The sequence below is a fragment of the Penaeus chinensis genome, chromosome 26 (assembly GCF_019202785.1).
Source record: "Penaeus chinensis breed Huanghai No. 1 chromosome 26, ASM1920278v2, whole genome shotgun sequence".
Lineage (NCBI taxonomy): Eukaryota > Metazoa > Arthropoda > Malacostraca > Decapoda > Penaeidae > Penaeus > Penaeus chinensis.
Genome location: NC_061844.1, coordinates 15,987,577 through 15,996,928, shown reverse-complemented (window position 1 = coordinate 15,996,928; position 9,352 = coordinate 15,987,577). Strand labels below are relative to the sequence as shown.

General features: G+C 39.4%; 1 protein-coding gene across 2 annotated transcripts in view; it reads left to right on the top strand.

Annotated features, from left to right (window-relative positions):
• The first annotated feature begins 5,228 nt into the window (after positions 1 to 5,228).
• LOC125039178 (attractin-like protein 1) overlaps positions 5,229 to 9,352 on the top strand; it is a 51,964-nt gene continuing 47,840 nt past the window's right edge. For both annotated transcript variants that reach the window (XM_047632954.1, XM_047632955.1), the window contains exon 1: positions 5,229 to 5,477. The gene's annotated coding sequence lies outside the window, so the exon portion shown is untranslated. The remainder of the gene's footprint in view (positions 5,478 to 9,352) is intronic.

Genomic DNA, 9,352 nt, shown 5'->3' with positions numbered 1-9,352 from the left:
CATGAGAGCAATGACTGGGAGACGCATAGGGGCCAGACACAAAGTACTAAGATCATTCTATGTACATGCTGTCCGGCCCATTGTGGACTATGCCTCAGTCGCTCTAATTGCTGCAAAGAAAAAGCACACAGACAAATTAGAAACAGTCCAAAATGAAGCTGCCAGGATCATTCTGGGTGCCCCGAGGTGGACGAAGATCCTCAACCTCCTGATGGAGGCAAACCTTCTCCCCCTGGACTCACGAATCGATCTAACGGCAACACAATTCCTGTCAAAGGTCATCCAGGCTCCCAGGAACACAAGCCTAAGACAAAAATTAGTCAGATGCCTCGAACAAGACAACGAGCTCGTTGCAAACAACTCCTGGCTGTCTCATACAGCCAGGGTGTTGATACGCCATCAGCTCAAAGAACAGCTTCTTGCTAAGGGCATGGACTCCCCCCAACCCGACTTTGCCGAAGCCCCGCCGTGGGCACTGAGCCTGATAGAGTTCAACATAATGAGCCTGTCAATGAAAAAGAGCCTATACCCCATGCCTAGCCTAAAGGCAGAAGCCCACAGGGTCATTGCAGCCATCACTCCTCCGGGTAGTAGAACATACTACACGGATGGATCGGTCGATCCCTTGAGCCACACTGCAGGCGCCGGCTTTGCAGCTAGGGATGCCACACGATCCATGAGGGTAACAGACAACGCCTCCTCGCTACAGGCAGAGGCAGTTGCAATCATGGGAGCCCTAGGCCACGCGTCCCTAAGGGAAGGACACGTGGTCATACACACAGACTCCAGGGCAGCCATTGACTGTCTTCAGCACAGCTCACCCACAGACAACATCTACCTACTGACCACGATTCTCACAATGGCACAGAGAATTCTTGCTCAGGGTAGAAGAATTATCATCAACTGGGTCCCAAGCCACATCGGCATCAGAGGGAACGAGCTTGCTTACAGACTAGCCGTCGCTGGCAGGGGTATGCTCCCAAATCCGATGACGATAAAACCGAGCCGAAAATTACTTATGGAGAAGTGTGCCTTGGTCGGTCGTACCTTCCTACGGCAGCTCCACAGAGAGGAAACGAGAACCTCCCCCTCGGCCAGCTGGTACTCACACGCCACAGGCTATGAACCACTGGCACTCTCTGAAGTAAGCAACAGAGGTACCGAAGTCATTCTTCACAGAATGCGCCTAGGTTACCACTGTGCATGGCAGATTATCCCAACAATCGAACGCGATGAATGGTGCTGCAGGCACTGCGGCGAGCCGAACGCCACACTAGTCCACTACCTAGAAAATTGTAACCATACACAATTCCTGAGACATGGACCGCCCACAACAGCCGCCGTGCTGGTAAAGAGGCTATGCGAAATGCTTACACCATGGCGGCAGGAGCGCTTGCTGGCAATCCCGCCGCCACGGTAAGCACCGAGTGTCAGACAACTCAATGAGACAGCCGTAAAAAAGCTGACACAGGCCGGGCCATATCTAGAAGGCCCGGGCGAAGCTAGAACTTCGCAAACCAAACCCTCCCCCCTTCCTTCCGTCTCTACCCCCCCCCCCCACGACAACAACGTCGGGGATGGTGGGGTCATCGAAGAAGGATATGTATCATCAACCATCTCCACCAATCCTCTGCCGATTGTTCAAATGACACTTATCACTACAAATTAAGCCTAGGCGAACAACCAGCCTTCATGAATAAGTGATATATGATCGACAGTACAGACGGCCAATCCAGCAGACAAATGGTTATTGGTGATGATCATGGCCCGATTCCCGTAAAATATAAATATGCTGAAGGTTGGGGCCTCCTGCGCTTATTTAGGGGCCATATACATTTTTTCCGTGACCTTTCAGAATTTATGAGTGATTCTTTTTTTTTTTTTTTTTTTTTTTTTTTTTTTGCTCTTTTCTCAAGCACTAATGTTTTCAAGTTTTATACTACGTTTATGTTAACGTCACAGGGGACATCCACACACACACATGTATATATATATATATATATAAACGCATACACACACACACACACACATACAATCATATATATACATATATATACATATATATACATGTATATACGTATGTATACATACATGCATACGTACATATATAAATAAATAAATAAATATATATATTCATAAATAAACATATATATGAGTACATTCATATGTGTATATATACATATATGTATATATACATACATATATATACATATATATATACACAGTGTGTGTGCGTGTGTAAAAATATGCATGCAAATATAGATAAAAAGACAAACTATATATACATAAATAACAGACAGCAAAATGAACTAACAATCTATACTAAATACAACAACCAAAGGAATCAAAACAACAAAATAACGAAATACAAGTGCAAGTACAGGTGAGCTACAAGTGCTGGACTAGTAATTGTGTCTGTGTGTGTGTCTGTACATTATATATGTATGTATTTGTGTGTATATATATATATATACATATATACATATATGTGTGTACGTGTGTGTCTATATACATATATATACATGTATATACATATATATACGCACACGCACACATACATATATATGTGTATATATACAGGTATATATATGAGTGTGTGTATATAAATATATATATGAAAATATGGTATCAGAGGGAGAAAGTAATGGAGAGAAATTTAGTCTTGACATTGATTACTTTACTCTGTTTGATCCTCAGTATTACGCCATACATTCCAACATGCCACGCCTACTTATCACAATAAACGAATTAACCCACAGTTTGTCATTTACTTTGAATCCATGACAAAGAAAAGTTTTCAATCCTGCAAAAAGTATTAAAAATGATCTTATGCGGAATTAGTAATGATCTCATTGATGTAGAGGCTGTTGATGGTTTTATTGATTAGTATATCACGGTCGCTTTGTTTTCTGTGTGGCGATAGAAGCATGCGATTGGAGAATTATAGGCTACAATCGTCTTGTCTCCAGCAGCAGAGGTTAAGACGTGAGCTCATTGTGAAAGATTGTTTTTTTTTTTTTTTGATATATACGAAAATTAATGGCTGTACAATGACGATGATGTATATAGAAAGTTAGACAATCATATCTTCCTCTGAACTGCCTAACATTGATAAAGATGTGAAGACGAGGCTTCGAATCGTTGATCGAATCGCGAAGTAGGTGCCGGAGTCGCTGCTGCGAATCCCCAGAGCTCACAGTTCGAAGAGGTAGCAGGCTGGAGCGTCTCACGGATCGAAGGGTAGTTTCAACTGTCTCTTTCTCTCAGGATTTCTCATACTTATAATGAACTCGTCTCGTAAATATATGGTAAGTGTTACTTGATTAGAATCTCTGTCTCTTTCTCTCGACTCTCAATTTAATAAATTTCCTTGAGTTCTTCGGAATACCTCTCGCGGCTATGAAACGAAAACACACAGGCTCATGCACGTGGATAAATGTCTCACGTAATACCCGTTATTTCACTATTATTCCGAGACAGTGCATTTCATTCTCATTCATCGCAGAAAGATAAGTGATCCATTAAAGAAAAATCAGTGGACACCACCCCCCTCTTTTCACAGGTACCCCCCCCCCACCCCCACCCAAAGGCGACGGAACCACTAGCCTCTTCTAACACAGGAACCAGGGCCAGTATTCACGAATTATCCTAGACTGTTCTTTGCGAGTTCATCTGATTTGCCACGTGCCACATCTCAGAGTTAATGCTGGTAATAAGAACACACATTTATATCTTAATAAACCCTATATTGGTAATCTGTTGCCATAAGGCGAAGATATAATTATAGTAATAAATCTTGTTTATATCATAACGGTAATATTACACATTAAGTATATCTAAATGTGATGTGGCAACCCTAACGCTTATTGTCATTGCATCGGTTGCAAAGGCGGGCGAAGCTATTTGTATTTTTTAAAATAAAGGACTGCAATAAAAATGTAGGAGACGGGTCTTTTTTATATACGTATATATATTTTTTTCTATCATATTCGATGCAGAATTATTTTCCAATTTGTGTAGATTTGAATTATAGTTTTAAAGATAGTCCTTGCGCGCGTGGGACACTTCCACGGCTGCCCTAAAATTTCGGCCGAGTCTTTGACAAAAACCTTCTGTCAGACATTTTCGTGGGATGTCATAGACAAATTTGCCGAGTCAAAGACAAATAGACTCGGGAGGCCCATTGTGATTTATTGTCAATTATTAATTGATCAGTTTTCTCAATATTTACAGCAATTTTCTGTTCGAAAATACAAATGGCGCGACTTCACAGATGATGCAATGACGACAAATGTACGGGTGCTCAAATTTTAGTAGAATATATAATATGTGTAATAATATTGTTATCATAGAAGTAAAACTTATTGCAGTATATAGTTTTAATCTTTTACTGCAATCAGTCATCTCCATAGAGTCTATAACGAGTAAATGCTTGTTCTATTACCAGCATTAACTTTGAGAAGCGGCAACGGCGCAAATCACAGACCAAATTCTAAAAGTCCTGGACCTCTCGTGAAAGCGGCCTCAGACCCAAGGCAAAGGTTCGCGCTCCATTTTGGCCACGCTCTGGGAAACGCGACGAGGCAGACTTACAATGCTATTATTTTGCGAGCAATAAGGGCCCATAGTCCCTTAATATTTTGGAAGTTAAGGTAAGAGATATTAACCCTCTTGGTTCGACGCTCGAGGCTGCGTCGTACAGCCGACTACAACGTCAAATTTTGCTGATAACCTAAGAGCACCGTCCTATTAATTTATCATTATGCAGACATACATGCATACTTTATATGAATAAATACATAAATATATATGTATATATAAGTATGGTATTATTGGAAAAGACGCCTAACACCTTAAATACAGAATTTGATCTTGGCAAGTAGTAGCATACATCATTCTATGAAAGTTTTCTTCTATATCATTTTCTTTGCAGATGGATAATAACGGTAATAAAGAAGGTGTAAAATCCAGGAAACGCGACATAATGACAAAAGGTCGTTGAAAGCGACCGGAAATCGGACGGATTCGTAGCGTTTGACGTAAGCGAGGGGGATCAAATGAGCCAATTAGATTTGCGCTGGAACGTGACGTAACCGTAAGTAGTGACGTCCAGCACAATAGAACCAATCAAATATGAAATCGATCATCACGTGACAATAGAAAATGGGCCTAGGAGAAGGCGGTTGAAATTCAAATCAGTTCCATCATGGCTAGCAGTGTAACGGATGTGATAAAAACGTTTTCGATTTCATTGCAAAATATCATCGAAATAGCGAAATCACGGTGTGGAATTACTGTGCCCGAACCGTAAGACACCGTGTTATTACAAGACACTAGTCTGTCATCAGCTCTTCGTCGAGGCCGCGAAACTGAGCCTCCGCTGTCCGATAAGGAACGGCGGAGGGAACGATTCCCGCCAGCAGCGACCTGACGACCCCGGCGATCCCAGTGACAAAAGGCCTGAGTTAATGCTTAAGGTAAGGTGTGGCTGAAACTGTTACTGGGCTCTTTCTTGCCGGAATATAATGAGGTGAAGATTTTGTGGACCAGCCGGGACTGGGGGGTGGAGCCACCCCAAAAGGGGGTTTAAGCGGGCGAAGCCCCAAATACACCCTGGAAGCGAGTGGATATATTTTGCTCCCCCTTGTATTACCGATTTTTTTCAAAATCCCCCATGCCCTCCCCAGCTATCGGGACCGATATTATAGCTTTGCTATGAGTGCTGCATTCGCTCGGAACACGACGAAAACTATTGGAAAAATATTTTGTTAATCGGAAAATCAGTGTTAGGCGTCATTTCCAAATTTACCATATACATATATCTATTCATACAAACATATTTATATGATATATAAATATATGTGGATATAGGCTTATATATCATGCGCATGGGCATATACATACACACTTGTGAGATGTATTCACGTTGACAAATATAGAAAATGTATGAATGACAATGAATATCTTCACAATACAAGAGATGTATTTTACCGGTTCCGAATGTATCTTCCATCAAAAATACATGTATTGCTGACGAAGATCTGTTCGAATCCTGTTAAATACATCTCTTGTATTATGAAGTTATTCATTCTAATTCATACCTTTTCTAGTGTATATGTATGTGTATTAATACCTGTGTGTATGTGTATATTTATTTGTATGTATACGTATATATATATATTCACATATGCATGTGTATGTTTATTTATGTGTATACATGTATAATTACATATATATGTGTATATATATGTATATATATATTTGTATGTATATATATGTATATATATATATTTGTATGTATATATATGTATATATATATATTTGTATGTATATATATTTCTATATATTTGCCTCCGTCTATCTCTTTATGTATATATATACTTACATATTTATATATATATGTGTGTGTGTGTGTATATATATATATATATATATATATATACTGTATGTGTAGTTTCATGATTATATGTATATATATGTATCTATCTATATGTGTGTGTACATATTTATGTATGTATATATATGTATATATGCATATATATTATATCATATAATTCACATATAACATTGGGTAGTGAACCCAATTCATATAGTTTGTATTTACATTTGACACGGAATTCTATTCTAAACTCTAAATCTCTTAACTGTATATCAAACTATTAACTTCACCAAATATGTAGTGTGTCCAAGGTAGACAACAATTTTGCAAAGTGTCTCGTTACCAATCAGTTATCTTATTCATAAAAAAAAAAAAAAAAAAAAAAAAAAAAATTGAATGGAAATATGATCGCTTTCGGACGGTTCAATTCTGTATCAATTCCAGAAGGGCGACAGAAGCGGATAGAAAATTAGAATAATAGTTATTAGCATTGCAACAGCTATTGCAATTTTACAATCCCTTTTCAATATCAAGAGCGACATAAGAGGATAAGTACTTGTTTATACAGTACTGGGAGCAGCCCTTTCTATCTGCGCTTTAATTCTCGCTTTGCTTAATTGGTTCATAAAAAGTCTTTATCCTAACCGGCCCATATTAATGATAAACGATAATCACTTGTTACCATCAAGAATCAACCTTTCCCTTTCGTATATCATAGTTGTTGGGCCTTTACGAAATGTCAGTTAGATTATTAGAGGTTTCACTAAGGTGGTGCCGCGATCCGCAAGTGGCGCGTCGTTTAAACACACACACATATATATGTGTGTGTGTGTGTGTGCATCTACGTGTGCACATGTGTATGTATGGGTGTGTGGGAATCTATGTGTACACGTGTATGTATGTATGCATGTGGGCATCTATGTGTTCACATGTGTATGTATGTGTGTGTAGGCATCTGTGTTTGCATATGTGTATGTATGTGTGTGTAGGCATTTATGTTTATACATGTGTATGTATGTGTGTGTAGGCATCTATGTCTGCACATGTGTATGTATGTGTGTGTGTGTGGCATCTATGTGTACACATGTGTATGTATGTGTGTGGGGGGGCATCTGTGTACACATGTGTATGTATGTGTGTGTGTGAGCATCTATGTGTGCACATGTGTATGTATGTGTGTGTGTGGGCATCTATGTGTGCACATGTGTATGTATGTGTGTGTGTGGGCATCTATGTCTGCACATGTGTATGTATGTGTGTGTGTGGCATCTATGTGTACACATGTGTACGTGTTTGTAGGCATCTATGTGTGCACATGTGTATGTATGTGTGTGTGGGCATCTATTTGTGCACATGTGTATGTGTATGTGTTGCTTTAGGTATGTGTGATTGCGTTCATCAAGTGAATTGTTTTATTTCTTTCACGTGAAAATTCATACTGTATTTTCATCCGCGACAGTTGATGCGTCTAATGAAATATGAGTGTCTAAATTCCGCCACGAACGGACGCAGCTCGGGAAAATAACGGGCCTTTAACCGAAGAGATGTGACCTTGGAATGAAACGTATTTGGGTTTATAAATAGGCACACGTTAATGCACGCATGTACTAGAGTGTGACTGCATTTACACAAACGCGCACACACACATAGGCAAGCAACACAGACAAACACACATACACACACATGCACACGCATATGCACACACGCGCGCGCGCACGCATACACCCCTAGAAAGAGAGAGAAAGTCAAACAGACTGAGAATATCGTTAGATAAATGCGTTAAATAATTAATATTCTTTATGTGTGTTTATACTTCCCCGCGAACACATTTATATATCAGTCTATGTGCGTGTGTGTGTGGTTTTTCTGTGTTTATCTGTGTTCCTTTTTTTTTGCTCATTACTGTGTCTCTCCTTTTCTCCTTCATGTTCTCGTTTTCCTTCTGATACCGTTTATGAACATTCTATTGCCTTTTTTTTTTTTTTTTTTTTTTTTTTTTTTTGTCTAATACTTTCTTCCTTCACAAAAGGTTTTCGTTTTGGCGAGCATTTTTTTCATTTTTTATTTAAAGCCCCAAAGCACGGATACGGCGTCCATCTTGGAAAAGCAAGAGAGAAAGAAAGTGAAAAGCCAGGCTTTATTTTGGATACACAGATTCGACCCGATGCACAACCCTTCAGCCCCCCCCCCCCCCCCTCCTACATTAATCTGGGAATGGAAACTATCCTTCAGTTGCGCACGCACACACGCATGCACGTACGTAAATATGCTTTAAACAGACACACACAATCATACATATGCACATACGCAAACACACACACACACACACACACACACGCACACACACGCACACACACGCACACACACAAGTACAAGCACGCAATAACATGCTTTCACGCCGCAAAATACAGCACACCTCCTTCCTAGAGAACACCCTCCGCTGCCGCCAGGTCATGTCACAAACAACACTACAGACGTAAACGAACGCAGACTTGCATTCCGTCTTAGCCTCCAGCTTCTGCCTGTGGTGACTGGCGACGCAAGTGCTGTGTTTAAGCCATAATACGTAATAGGGAAAGGGTCACAAGTCATAGGTCAGTGTCTACAGGTCAAAGGTCACTGAGTTGCCAAGTGATGATTTGCCACGGCGGGATGCACTTGTGTAATAGGACTACTAGTAGTAGAAGTAGTTGTAATAGCAATAGCAATGATAATGATAATAATGGTTAAAATAATGATAATGATAATAATGGTGAAAATAATGATAATTATAATAATTGTGAAAAAAATGATAATAATAATGGTGAAAATAATGATAATAATGGTGAAAATAAAGATAATGATAATGGTTAAAATAATAATAATGATAATGAAAATAATGGTGAAAATAATGATAATGATAATAAGGATGATAATAAAAATAATGGTGAAAATAATGATACTGATAATAATGGTGAAAATAATGATAATAAC